This window comes from Castanea sativa, chromosome 7 (genome assembly GCF_040712315.1).
Source record: "Castanea sativa cultivar Marrone di Chiusa Pesio chromosome 7, ASM4071231v1".
Lineage (NCBI taxonomy): Eukaryota > Viridiplantae > Streptophyta > Magnoliopsida > Fagales > Fagaceae > Castanea > Castanea sativa.
In genome coordinates, this window is record NC_134019.1 from 1,632,910 (window position 1) to 1,646,009 (window position 13,100).

At 35.3% G+C, this 13,100-nt stretch overlaps 2 pseudogenes; both read left to right on the forward strand.

The window, feature by feature from the left end:
• Window positions 1–624: 624 nt before the first annotated feature.
• On the forward strand, window positions 625–2,095 carry LOC142642563 (protein LURP-one-related 6-like; annotated as a pseudogene).
• Window positions 2,096–7,023: 4,928 nt separating this feature from the next.
• LOC142643143 (protein LURP-one-related 6-like) overlaps window positions 7,024–13,100 on the forward strand; it is a 45,622-nt pseudogene continuing 39,545 nt past the window's right edge.

The following is a 13,100-nucleotide window of genomic DNA, read 5'->3' on the forward strand; positions in this document are numbered from 1 at the left end:
TTTTATGTTCTTTTTAATGATTCACAAAATGTTATAAATAACTTTTATTAAAAAATGAATATTTTTGTAAACTTGCCTTTTGAATTTCTGAGAAAATTGTATTGTTTTCAGTTTGGCGCGAAAAAATTTATATTTATAATTTGAGAAATGATTGTTCCTCTATTACATTTATAAGTGTTCCTATAATAATAATAAAAAAAAAGACTATGAAATACATTACTCTTTATTATATTAGTTTAAATTGTAAAAAAAAAATTAATAAAACTACCATAAAAATAATTATCACACGCGTTCACAGCTAGTAAATTATAATATATCAAACTTTAATATTAATCCTTATGCCCCCTTAATAGGAAACTATTAAAAACAATGGCGGGGACTCTCCCATCTAGTTGGCTAGCTAGTGAGATATCAATTCTCCTCTTCAACAAGCAGTGTCCATGTATTCCACATATTCTCTTCACTTTCTAGACTCCAATGAATCGCATTGTCAAGTCTTGCCGAACCTTTTGAATTTAATAAAGAAACAAAGCAAGCTTCTTTCTTCACCTCCCAAATCCCAACATTATTATAACAGTCGGAGCTTGAAAGAAGTATAGAGAAAGATGGGGTGCAAGTGCTAATATGATTTCAATCATAAATAAGACTTACTGTTCCTCTTCACTGGTTGTCCTTGTAGTTAGGAGGAGGCCACATGTGACAAATGGAGGAGGTTTTGTGGTGGCAGATTGTAACCAGAAGGTGATTTTCAGGGTTGATGGGTGTGGTATTCTTGGCAAAAAAGATGAGCTGATTCAGAGAGATGGAGATGGTGATGGTGGTGGAGATGCTTTGCTGCTGATCTGCCCAAAGGTACTAATTAAATCTGTACACCACAAACAAGTTATACACACACACATGCATGCATTAATTTGACAAGGTAATTTGGATAGGCCTCAAGGACTCAAAGTGATAGTGATGCTTTCATTCTGAACATTTTTTTTCAAATTTGTTCAAATTTATATGTAGCTAAGCTACTAAACACCGTTGGTCTACTAATTTCAAGTGAAATAAAATAAGTTATTCTAAAAATTTTAAATAACACGGTACAATACAGTTTTGAATATGTAATATTTGATTTGAAATATGAAATAAATATGTTTGAAATGGAGAAGATTGTATTCTCTCAAAACTACCAGAAAGAATTGGGGAAAACCAATGTTGAGTAATATTAGTCTAATTAGTCTCCAATAAGAGAACATGATTCCCTAAAACAGGAAATGCTAGTGGGATTTTCAATCCAAACATGGACTTAGAAATATAAGTGTGCTTACTATAGCATTGCCTTAAAATGTTTGGGATTTTTTAAAAATCTATTTTGGTTTCTTAAAAGTAAAATTCTTGAAAAAAAATAATCATATTACAAGTCTTCCTTTTCTGATGACTTCTTGAGCAAGCATTAAGGCATATACACAATATATTAAGAAATACATACACGTTTATTTAAATAAATACACGTACATGCATAACCAAAAAGATGAATTCATTCTTGTTGTTTGACTTTTGGCAGCTTTCCCCTTTTTTTTTTTTTCTTTATTCTTTTCTTTAATAAAAAAAATAGAAGGGTGCAATGGCTGAGGCTCTAAGCATTTACAAGAAATGGAAAGGTTACACTTTTGATTATGAAGGGTCTCAAAAGTTAGTTTTCAGCTTAAAAGAACCCAAGTCTTGTTTGGTAAGGAACAATGCAATGAAAATCTCCACGGAACCTAGGGTAAGCAACAAAGATTGGGACTTTACAATCAAAAGCTATTTCCCAGATAGAGATTGTAGCATCATCGACACCAAAGGTGACATTGTGGTGCAGGTAATTAAATCTATTCTAGCTATAAACTTGTACACTGCGATACTTAAATTAATACCAATGTTGTCTGAGGTTTTTTCATAAGGATTTGTTGTTTATGAAGTGCAGGTTGGAGTGAAGAAGGAGGTATAGGAATTGATGGAAAGCAAGGATCTATACCATGTGGTGGTGAAACCAGGCATTGATCAAGCTTTTGTTTTTGGTGTCATTGCTACTCTCGACTATATATATGGTGAATCTACGAGGTGCTAATTAAAATAGCAGACGAAATAATTAATGTTTTTTTTCACATCAAAATATGAGAGAATAGAAGTAATTCTCCATATAAAACTGATGCTATCATGTACTCATGCTTTTTACCTACCCTAAAGTTTTAAGACTTGACTTTATTGTTGATGTTGTTGTTGTTGTTTTTTTTCCAAGTAATATATTATTTTATTTCCTACTTTGTAGTAATTATCAAGAGTATTGTACTTTAGTGGTATTGTTCAATTTTCTAAACAAAGAGAACTTGACTTCAAATCCCCCTTCACTTATGGAAAGAAAAAAATATTTTAAAGTTTTGGAATGATTTGTGTGGGAAGGGGGGAATTCGAATACAACATAAAGCCCATAGGTCCAGTCCAAGGATGGACAAAGGCCCATTCATGCACCAATCAAGGCCTGACACGTAGACGGAGTTTGAGGAAGGCAGAGGTGAAGACAACACTAGTTCAAGCTAAACATGCGAAAAAAATTCCAAGGATGGGAAACGGACAGACTTATTGTCAGAGGAGTCCAAGGAATGACTGCACCTCGGGATGCCCCAGTTGTCCACCTGCACCCAAAAGTAGGACACCATGGAAGACATCAGAGACGTGCACATAGAGAAGAGAGGAAATATCTGTAGGTAACCATCACCTCCACTTTCAATGTTTTGCACCAATTGAGTTGGCTACATTTATGAGAAAAAGACACCTAAACAGTGATCCCATAGCTCACAACACTCTCTACCACCTCCAAAAGGGTCCTGATGGGACAAGCATCCATATTATTCCCCTGAGATGTATAGGAGGAGGGTTGAGATGCATTCGAAAAGACTATATAAGGAAAAGAACCCTTCTAAAAATGCGGTTGGCAAGTAGAAACTTCTAAAGAGAGAAATAAGTATTAAATTGCAGAGAGATTAGCATTGTCTATTTATGAAAAATCCATCCTCGGACGAGCCTGAGGAAGAGTTTATACTAAATTTATGCTTCATTTATTCATATTAAGAGTCATTATCCTTTTAATTTCAAGCTTGGTTCTTACTTAGCATTACACTTGACTTGAAAAGCCCACTCTCTTATAAATTAATTGTGTTGGCTTGAAGTACTGAGCACCACAACTCCAAGTGGGTTTGAGCCATTTTTTGAGTCCTTACAATTTGTTTGTGTATTTGGAAAAATTATTAATGAGTGATAGCCCAATTGATTACTTTTAAATAAAGACATTAGGTAAACTACTATAATAATTCAATTGAGATTGTTCAACAAAGTAAAAAGGAAAAAAAAAAAAAAAACCAATGGAGATTCCTTTTACATTAAAACTTTTTCCAATGTATTCCACTAAAAAAGGCATAAACTTTACATTTTTTTTCAAGATTTAGAAGAGTGTTGGTAGACAATCTTACACTCCCCCACTTCCTTTGAAAAGATTAATTTTTGGACTTCGCGACATGCTAATTTAGATGGAAGACACTTGCTTTTGCACCAAGCCTAACTTTTCATACTCCACTATCTTGAAACAAAGAATCTTATTATTAAGTATAATAGGTTACAATGCAAACATATTCTAATTAAAGGTATAATGGGTCAATCACTTAGATTTCCAAAGACAGAAAATAAAGAAAATTCAGTTCCACTCCCATCCCCCGGTCGCTTTCAAAAAATTTTCTTATTCAATGGTTTCAAGAGGCATCTCTCTCTTTTTTTGGTAGAAAGGGAAATTTCATTAAACACTAAATAGGAACAACATGGTCATAGGCCACCCCGGCAGAATCAAGACTCAAAAGCAAGGAAAATTCCGCCAAGGGGTCTAAGAAAATTACAAAGTCTTGGGAGAGCATAGCTCCCCTTCTAGCGAGCACATCAGCGCATTTATTCACCTCGCGATAACAATGATTAATTTGGACTCTAGGAATATTTCCTAACTCGGTTTTACAATTACTTACTAAAGCATCAATGCAGTTCCAATGGCCATCTGGTTTCTGCAAAAGAACAACAATAAGCTTGGCATCCAATTCAATGATCACAATAGGAAGCTTGAGAGCTATGCATAATCTGAGTCCGTCGTGTAAAGCCCAAAGTTCCGTAGCCACGCTAGTCGGAAAACCCAAATTCCTAGCATAACCTTTCAGCCACTCTCCCTTGTCATTTTGGATTAGTCCTCCACCACCCACCTTCCTCGGATTACCAAGCGAAGAGCCATCCGAGTTAAGCTTGAACCAGGTAGAATGAGGGAATCGCCACCTGACTGCAATCTGCCTTCGGGTGGAGGTCTATTTTGCATTGAGACCAATATAAGCAAATTTCATTGCTTTTGTGAGGACATCAGACTTCAGATTTCGCTGCCCATTCTCATGTCTAAACACCACACCATTCCTATTCAGCCATAATGTCCATATGCTAAAAGAAAAGATGATTCTCCGTCTGATATTTGAATTAGGGGAAGTTTTAGAGTTGTAGCAATTCTATCTAAGCCATTCAGAAGTGTTTAAACCAAAGAAATTGGACTCAGATAAAGAGTTCCAAAGATTGTGAGCAACATGGCAGTCTCTAAGGACATGTAAAATGGACTCCGAACCTTCCCTACACAACTAGCACACTAGTGAAACTTCCATACCCCTTGCTGCAAGAATAGTGTTGACTGGAATGCTCTTGTGTAAGCACTGCCACACAAAACACTTTATTTTCGGGATAGTGGAGGCCTTCCAAATCCAATCCCCATCAAAGCAGCTTGTGTAGTGTCCTTCCTCTTCCAAACTTTCAAGTTTATAAGCTTTTATCAGTTCAAAATTCCCACTCGGAGAAGAAGACCAAGTGATGCGATCCGCATTACGTGCATAAAAGGAAATGGGGGCAGCCTTAATTTCTGAGATTAGTCTGTCAGGGAAGGAGAACGAGTATCCACTCCAAGTCCATCCCAAGAATCCAGTCACATCATTTAAGGCAACCTGCTCTTCCCCTCTGTTAAGGGGTCCTGCAATTAAACTCCAAAGTGGACCTCTATCTAACCATTTATCAAACCAAAGAGATAGCTTGCTGTCCTTGCCAACTACCCATTTCGCTCTTTTTTTGAAGACTGATTCACCCTTTCGGATAGCTGACCAAGTAGTTGAACAAGACTTGAATGATCGAGCATTAGACGACCTCCTCGAGGAGCAATACTTTTGGGAGAGTGCTCTAGCCCAAAGAGAGGAAGGCTCAGCATGAAGTCTCCAATATAACTTGGCTAGATTGGAAACATTCTTAGCTTTGGCAGCATGGATACCCAAATCCCCATCTTTCTTAGGCTTTGCAATTTTCTTCCAACTCACCAAATGAAGCCTCTTCTTGCTCTCTGACGTACCCCAAAGAAAATTACGACTTAGTCTATCAATGCTATTCAGAATCTTTGCGGGAAGAGCAACGCATTGCATGGCATAGTTGGGGATTGTGGTGGTCACAGCTTGGGTTAAAACAAGCCTACTAGCAAAGGAGAACAAACTAGCTTTCCACCCAGCTAGTCTACTTTGCACCCTCTTAATAATAAACTCAAAGTCTTGGGGAACAACCGAGTGTTTAATAAGAAACCTCAGGTATTTCCCTAATGAAGGAGTAGAGCGGAAGCCCAAAATGTCACACAACTCAAACCTAACTTCAGAAGACACATTAAGGGAGAAGAAGACTCAGGATTTCTCATGACTCACCTTTTGGCCTGAAATACTATAAAAGGAATCCAACACCTTCCTAATCACCACACAATTATTCCGATCAGCGAATGCGAAGAGAACTAAATCATCAGCGAAAAATAAATGTGAGAAGGCCGGACCGCTTTGAGAAGCCTTGATGGGATTCCAATGCCTGGAATTACACTTATCAGCAATGAAAGCTCCCAAAACTTCCATACACAATATGAAAAGATAAGGAGAGAGGGGATGACCTTGTCTAATATCCCTCGATGGAAGGAAAGGCTCTAAGGCACCTCCATTAAACAAAATGGAAATAGACGAAGAAGAGACACAACTCATAATTAATGTGATCAGATGGTTGGGGATCTTGAAAAGAATGAGAGTGTCTCTGATGAAGCTCCATTCAAGATGGTCATAGGCTTTTTCCAAGTCAATTTTGATTGCCATGCTTCCACTTCTACTCCTCTTCCTAGACAGAGAGTGGATAATCTCCTACACAATAATGGCATTTTCAACCCGTTTTTGACCTGGCTCAAAAGCTATTTGAAGCGGAGAAACAAGTCCAGGAAGCAAGGGCCTTAGTCTAGTCACAATGATCTTAGTGACTATCTTATAAACTGTGTTACATAAGCTGATAGGATGGTAATAGTTGAAGGTTTCGAGGTTTTGACATTTAGGAATAAGAGTGATGATAGTCTGATTGAGGTAATCTGGGATCCTCCCCGAGGAAAATATACCCTTCACTTCCTCTCGCATAATGTCACCCACCAATAACCAAAAGAGATGAAAAAACCCGGCACAAAGGCCATCAAGGCCAGAAGCTTTGAAAGCCTTGAGAGACCACAAACCAACAATAATATCATCGTTGGATACTGATCGGACAAGGTTCTCTACCTCAACCTCATTAAGACAATTGTTCTAAAAGGGTGGATTCCAAGCAGACCTGAAAGCATAGCAATGGCTAGAAGTAAAAAAATCCGAGTACCCTTTTCTAATATAGTCAGCTATTTCTCTTTCCCCATGAATCCAATTACCAACACTATCTTTCATGCACGAAATACGGTTTCTCCTTCTACGAACCAATGCTGAGGTGTGATAAAAACTAGTATTCCTATCCTCTTCCACCAGCCAAGTTATCCGGGATTTCGTGGCCCAAAACTCCTCCAACTTGGCAATTTCGTGGTATTCAGCTCTCAAATCTCTCTCCAAATCCACCATAAAATTATTAGGATTAATCAATGAGGCTGCTTGGATACCCCCAAGTCTAACAATGACTAGATTGTTGCAACTATATGCACAAGGGACTTTCCGGGTAGCATATGGTGGATGGATAATAACTAAAGATGAGGGAGAAAATAGAGGACTTGGAGAAGCATGGAAACATTCAAAAAGTGTTAAGTGTTGTTCGTGCTTAAAAAACAAATTGGATTTTTTGAAAAATCTTGGTGGTGCTTGGAATTAGCCCGAATGTGCGTTTTTTACCCCCAAATAATTTTTTTTCACCTAGCATAAATATATTATGTGTTTGTAAGTTTCAAGAGAGAGGGGAAGTAAAGGGTAAAGAGAAGGAGAGGAGAGGGGAGATGAATGTCTATTTCTCTTCTTTGGATATTTTAAAATTGAGTAGGAGGAAAGGGAATAAATATCCCTCCCTTTTTTTTTTTTTTTGGATGTATTAAAATTGAAGTATGGGAGGTAGGGGAGAAGGGAATGGTCAACTTTCTCTCTTTTTTTGTTTTTTTTTTTTTTTTTTGAGAAAAAGATCATCATGAATATCGTCCCAAGGCTAGTAAATCAATCGTAACAACATTATTAATATCTAGAAGAACAGATTGCTACCAGACTAAAAGCGAGAAAGAAAGTCTTGTTCTCTAGGTTAAGACATGGTCATCTAAACTGGCAATTATAAAACCTTATTTGCAAATTTTAAAGAAACTTATACAAATTGACATATAAGGTTAAATTTGAGAATTTAATTTTTTTTAAATATATATAACTCGAATCCTACTCTTCTCCAGCCAAATTTTCCTAATTTGGTTGAATCTTGATGTTTTCAATGGTAATATTTAGGGTTCATATCCCTAACTATTGAATTATTAAAAATAAAAAATAAAAATTGAGGGTTTGGAGAAGTATTATACCCCTCCAAATCTCTTCAAGTTCTTCCCCCTTTAAACACATCCAAATAAAATTAATTAAACTTTCACCAACTTTTGCCCTCTTCCCTCTACTCCCTATCCCCTCCCCCTTCACACACACACTCTTAGTTTTGTAGCCCCTATTTTTCAGATGGCAAAATTGTGGTTTAGGCTGCGTTTGATTTGGGTGTAAATAGAATTAGGAAATTATTTTACACCATGATGCATGTTTGGGTGCACATGAAAATACGGTCAAATTGAAAATAATTTTCAGTTGACCATAAAATACCCTAGCTGACCCATAAAACATTTTACACATCCATTTTACCTTCATTCTATTTCCGGACTCACACACCCAAAGAGAGAGAGAAAGCATTAGTAAAATAAAATAAAATAAAAAATTTTTAAAAAAAAACCTTAGTATTCAGCGATACATTTTTTTTGCCATGTGTCACGATATACATCTTCCATGATAAATTTTAAACTAGATCATATGCATGCATTTTAGGGTGAGCCAAACGTTACTCCGAAATCCACCCTAACAAGATACCCTAGGATTAGGAAAGGAAATCGTGTTCAAATGTCCTCTGTCAAAGTAAGACTTTTATCTTTCAAATGATTCTCTTCCTACTCACTAAGCCGCAAATTTCAAAAACCTCACAAAGCCTCTTTTGAATGTATATTGTTTTGTTTTAAGGAAACTTCATTTTGCTTTCAATCAACCAATGACTTTCATCTCAATCATTGAAATTTATTAGGATAGTAGCTTTTTTTTTTTCTTTAATCAATGTGATAGTGTATTTGGATGCATTTTTTAAAAAGATTATTTGTTTATTTAAATAAAGTTAGTTAAAGCATGGTCTAGCAAATAAACTTTAAAAAAACTGCACAATCAAATTAACTAAAAAGTCCAATGAAAAAATCAATACCAAACAGATTCATGTGATTGATATAAATTACTCTTCTATTATATATGTACCCAATACTAATACTATTTTTATTATTCACCAATTATAATATATCATGGAAGTTTAAGTAATGGTCTAGTGATAATAGCATTGTTTGTGACGTCTTATATATGTAGTTCAAACCATACCCATCAACCAATTAAAATAAAATAAATAAATTATAATTTACCAAACTTTAATATTTATCCTCATGCACCCTTGATAGGAAACTATTAAAAACAATCGCGGGGAGTCTTCCATCTAATTGGCTAGCTAATGAGATATCAATTCTCCTCTTCAACAAGCAAGGTCCATGCATTCCACATATTCTCTTCACTTTCTAGACTCCAATGAATCACATTGTCAAGTCTTGCCGAACCTCTTTTGAATTTAATAAAGAAAAAAAGCAAGCATCTTTCTTCTCCTCCCAAGTCCCAACATTATATATACGAGTATTGTTGCATGAGAGCAATACGGAGCTCTAAAGAAGTATAGAGAAAGATAGGTGCAAGGGCTAATATGATTCTAGTCATAAACAAGACTTACTGTTCCTCTTCACAGGTTGTCCTTGTAGTTAGGAGGAGGCCACATGTGACAAATGGAGGAGGTTTTGTGGTGACAGATTGTAACCAGAAGGTGACCAGAAGGTGATTTTCAGGGTTGATGGGTGTGGTCCATCCACTCCAAAAAATAGCATTTTCTTCCACAATGAGGAACCAAAAAAATAACCAAATTAATTTGTCATTTTTCAACAAGGAACCCAATTAACCTTCCAAGTCACAATTGTAATTTGAGACTATTTCCCAACAATTGTTTGGGTGTGGTTTTTGGCCACCAGGAACATGGGTTAGTCAAATAAGTAGTTAGTTTGTAGATATGGTGTTGGGGTAGGGGTAGGTTATGGTGGCTTAATTTGGGTTGCTATTAGGTTTTGTGGTGTCTTAATGTGTTTGGGGTGATAATTTCGAATAGTGTGAATGATTCCTTTGAATGGATTTTTTATTTTCATGAAATTTTTGGAAGATTGTAAATTGCATGAGATTGCTTCTTGGTACAGTCTGGTTGTGAATTGAGAATGTTTATATTGAGAGAATGATTCTAAGGATTAATTTTATATTGTTTCAAATTTTTCTTTTTTCAAATCAAGCAACAAAGGGAATATATTGATATAATTTTATAAAAGAAATAGTTTGTGATTTGAATTGGGATGATGATTCACTGGTAAATAAATGGGTAAAACACAAAAAAAAAAAAAAAAAAAAAATCCTTGGGGTTTAGGCTAATGACAGGCATTACCAAGAATTTTAAAAAATATCACATTTTCTTCCTAAGCACAAACAACACTTAACAGCTAACACCGTTGCTGTTCAATTCCCAAAAAAAAACTAACTGTGTCCAAATTATGAGTTAATTTGCTTCTTGCACTATGACCTTTAAGCTCTCTAACCAGCATGATGGAAAGGAAATTTAAAATAAAATGTGTTTAAATTTGATCTCAATTTTAGGTAGGAACTGAATCTCATCAAAGAAGTTGGACCCATTTGCATATATCCAACAGTTGAGCTTTAATAAGTTCCACATATGTCCTAACAGATCAATCGAAATAAGTTCCGATTGGTCGAAACTGATGAAATTTATGTTCTTGAATCAGTAGCTTTCCTGTTCTCGCATACTAACTAGCAGCACCTAAAATATTGTCTAATTATAAATATAGACTCTGAGCTATATCTAGAATAGTTTATGTTCACATGTTTGCCAACAAACCTATACAAATATAAAACCTTAAAGAATTCAAGAGTTATCTTTAAGTTACTTCACATTTGCTTGCTAAGAAAAGGAAATGTAATATCCAACTGAACAAAATGAAAAATGATTTTGTATTGTTGTATGAAAAATGCAAGTAATGAAACATCGTAGCTCTTTCTGAAGCAGAATCAACTATTTTTCTTTTATTGGTGGGCTGGAGTGTAGCTAGAAATTTTTATTTGGGAGGACCAACTTATGATACTAATTTATTAATTTATACAAACTTCCATAAACACACACAAGCACAGATATCTATACACACATGTAACTTAGTATCCTCCATAGTAAATCCTTAAAGTTTTCATTTTTAATATAAGTTACAAAATTATCAACCAAAGTGAGTAAAAATTTTTCAATTGAGCTAATAAAGTATTCAAAAACATGAATGATTCAAAACTTTAACAGACACAAGAACACATTTTACAATAAAAAATAAATGTGAGAAAAAAAAATCTCTATAACACTAGACCAATTGGACAATTTTTTTAAGAAAATCATTAGACTAGCTCAAATACCCATTTTCGTAGGCTAATAATTAAAATATTAAATGTGGGGTATTAGAATTCAGAGTAAGGTAATTACGCCACGTGTCATAGCATGGCCGAGTAGGGCAGTTATTGTGCCGAGGAGTCTACGTCCTCGGATTCTATAATCACGTCATCAATACGTCATCAAAGGAGACCTTACTGTACATAAAGAGCTTTGGGAAGGAGACTAGCACTGACGTGATTGAAGAGCTAGTAGCCTAGTAGCTGTCACCACATTTAATGTATCCCACCAAACCTCCTGACCGCATTTATGTAGAGAATACTCATGAACAGTGCTGTCTTGGTTGCCGCATCTCACAGGGGTTCAGAAAAGATGTCTGATGGGACTAGTACTTGAGTGGTGGCTTGCGTGATCAACAAATAGAAGACCAAGATCATCTAAAATGGTCTATATAAGATAGAAGGTTTCCCGGAGAGAGGGGATCGGAAAAATAGCAAATAAAAACACTATAGCGCAAAAAACTGAGACTGTAAACAATCTCATAGTGATATATTCAAGAACAATCTCCTCGGACTTGACCGAGGAGAATTATCCTTTACAACACCGTGGTTGTCTTCTGTTTTTCCTTGTCTCCTTACTATTTTTGGCCCATAATAAACGTTATCTCACCCGTAAAAGCCCAATCTTAGAGCCCACTTTTTAACAAATTCATTGTGTTGGGTTATTTGGGTCTGGGTCCTCCAGTCGTTTGGACTCAGGAGTTAAATCCAGTCCCTACATTAAATATTTATATATAGTATTAAAAAAAATTTAAATTTTTTGGGGGAAACATTGGTCCCTACTCATACATGTAGCGCTGCCGCTGTTGGTGGATCTTGCTGGAAGTCTAGCAAACCTAAAAATTTGAACAAATCTTAAGATCCCTTGGAAATGAAGGTAGACCCGTGCAAGCTGCATGCATGTCTGGAGGTTAGGTGAAGCTATAAAAAACGTTCAAGAGGGATAGTCGGGAATGAATGAAATCCAAGCTTCACCCAATTATTGAGAGAGCGTACTATATTTTTCTTTGAAAATTCTAGGGACAGGTCACCTATCATGGGTGAAGCTAAAAAAAAATCTTCAAGGGAGACGCTGTAAATTCAGTTTTATTGCAGGGTCCCATTAAAGGTCAATACAATTAAACTGAGTGGTGCATTATTTTTCCCACCTCTAAAAATGCCTTCAAAATATTAGACCAATAAAAACTAAACTCAATTAAAAGCTTAAAACCCTACACTAATTCACCCCAAAAAAAAAATTGTTGTAGAAGCTAATAAGAGCATTCACAATAGAGTTGTCAAAAGCACTCAAAATCTATTTTAGCTACTTAAACCATAAAAACTGTACTACATCAAAAGTCCTATATCTAAATGAGAGTTCAAAGTAGGTAGCAATACTTATATTTTTTTTAATTTAATTCCCCCCCCCCCCCCTCTCTCTATCTCTCTCAAACTCTTACTTTCGCTCTCACTATAGCAACTCTTATATTATTTTATTTTGTTGTTTAGAAGATATTAATATGTTGAATGCTAAAATAAAACTATTGATGTTGGGTGTTCTATAAAGTAAGGTGGTAAAATGGATAAAGTGGGTTTTTGAAATGCTAAATACTAAAAAAATTTATCTTTTTTTATGTGAATGCTCTAAATCATCACTTATGATTAATTTATACTAACAAATTGATACTTTAATTTTTATACACCAATATCATGCACAGTAAACTAATATCCCGCACGGCCACACACCAAACAATCTCAACACTAAAATCAAAATTGAATTAAATTACAACTTTAATTAACCATGCATAGCCATACCCAAGATAAAATAAACCTCCTTTTTTATTTTTAAAAAAAAACATTTTATTTGTGTTTATTAAATTGTATGCCTAAACCATGATATTTGATTTTTATATGCAATTAGCTTTGGTT